The 1,972-nt window shown below is 51.7% G+C and overlaps 1 pseudogene; it reads right to left on the bottom strand.

The window, feature by feature from the left end:
- Positions 1–6: 6 nt before the first annotated feature.
- LOC111647960 (rho GTPase-activating protein 5 pseudogene) lies at positions 7–1,543 on the bottom strand (annotated as a pseudogene).
- Between the last annotated feature and the right edge of the window lie 429 nt (positions 1,544–1,972).

The raw sequence follows: 1,972 nt of genomic DNA on the forward strand, positions 1-1,972 counted from the left end.
AGAAGAAGGAGAAGAAGAAGGAGAAGAAGGAGGAGAAGGAGGAGGAGAAGGAAGGAGAAGAAGGAGAAGAAGGAGGAGAAGGAGGAGAAGGAGGAGGAGAAGGAAGGAGAAGAAGGAGAAGAAGAAGGAGGAGAAGGAGGAGGAGAAGGAGGAGGAGAAGAAGAAGGAGGAGAAGAAGGAGGAGGAGAAGGAGGAGGAGAAGAAGAAGGAGGAGAAGAAGGAGGAGGAGAAGGAGAAGAAGAAGGGAGGAGAAGAAGGAGGAGAAGGAGGAGGAGAAGAAGGAGGAGAAGGAGGAGGAGAAGGAGGAGGAGAAGGAGAAGAAGAAGGAGGAGAAGGAGAAGGAGGAGGAGAAGAAGAAGGGAGGAGAAGGAGAAGAAGAAGGAGGAGAAGGAGGAGGAGAAGGAAGGAGAAGAAGGAGAAGAAGGAGGAGAAGGAGAAGAAGGAGAAGGAGGAGAAGGAGGAGGAGAAGGAGAAGAAGGAGGAGAAGGAAGGAGAAGGAGGAGAAGGAGGAGGAGAAGAAGGAGAAGAATCTTCCTGTGCTGAAACGTGAGATCTTCCCGCCCACAAACAGCCTGACAGAATCAGGGAAGCAGTCAGTCCAGTACGAGTCAACCAGTCGGTCAGAAACAGGTGGTTCAGAGTGAAGCTGCAGTCGTGGGGGACACTAAGTTTGAACTTCCCTTTTCTCTGGTCTCGGAGCAGGGACCAGGAGGCGGGGCTTCAGAGGGAGGCGCTCAGGACCCCAGTGTGCTATTCCTTCAGGGTCAGGTAGGAGGGTAATCTTTATCTGTGTCCCAGAATCCCCGTAGTCCATTAGTGTTGTCTCTATGTGCCAAGTCAAAGAGTGGTCGGTGGACTGTCCTGTCTGTGGACGCTGTCCTCTAAGCGTCGGTTCAGATTGTAGTTCTCTAATCCAGGGTGGATCTCTCAGGACGAGCAGATCTCAGATCTGATCCGACAGTCGACGTGTCTGAAGCTGCTTCAGCTCAGAGTCTGAGACACACAGCAGCTGCTGGATCCTAAAAACCAGGTCTTTGTTTTACAGTTTCAGAGCGCTCAGTGTTGTGAAGCAGAGGACGACCTCCGGGCGACGGCTGGCAGCACACACGGATAACTTGACTTCCCAGAAAGCTCCTCTGGCTCTTATATGAGCGGGTCGGGGGGCAGGTTGTGTTGGATCTGTTGCGGCTGCAGGGGGGGGGGGAGCTGCAGCGGCAGCAGGGCCTCCACCATGTTGTGGCCGTGCGGCGGCGGCGTGCCCTCGCTGCTGGAGCTCTCGGCCACCTCGCCGCCGTGGAAGAAGTAGTCGCTCTGCACGATGAAAGACTCGATGACGGCCTGGTTCAGCCGGGTGGTGGACAGCGTGTCCTTGTTCTCGAAGTCGGGACGCATCAGCGTGGGCCAGAAGCAGATGGACAGGTTGTCGGCCGTCATCAGCGTGGTCTTGCTGTGCTGACTCACCCTGCGAGAGGAAACACGCTCAGTATCACATATTTTCTGATGTCAGATTTTAATTACAGTTCGCTGACACTCATTAATTACAACAACAATAACATGATCAGATCATTGTGATCAGAAACATTAAGTTAGAATGTACCGGATCTATGAATGTAAAGATATCATCACAAACAAAACAAAGACTGACACTGAAACCTCGTCTCTGCATGACGTCAGTGGCGAACATGACTCGTCCTTGTACGTTACTGCAGCATCATCACGGTTACACAGACACTTCCAGCAGCTGACTGACGTTTTGATTTCATCATTAACTGATGAACCATGACATCATGATTAGTGTAGAAATGAATTAGATCTCTGACAACCGTCCTTTCATGCTGTCACACAGTCACATTGTCTGTCTTGTTGGCTGATTTGTGGAGCGGGTTCCCGCCGGACGTCGAAGCTGCAGCAGCTTCATGACACATGATGTTTATTTCATGAGATCAGACGCGTGTTTTTACACATCATGAGC

Source organism: Seriola lalandi, unplaced genomic scaffold (assembly GCF_002814215.2).
Source record: "Seriola lalandi dorsalis isolate HSWRI2012SDOR001 ecotype SW California unplaced genomic scaffold, Sedor1 jcf7180001963475, whole genome shotgun sequence".
NCBI lineage: Eukaryota > Metazoa > Chordata > Actinopteri > Carangiformes > Carangidae > Seriola > Seriola lalandi.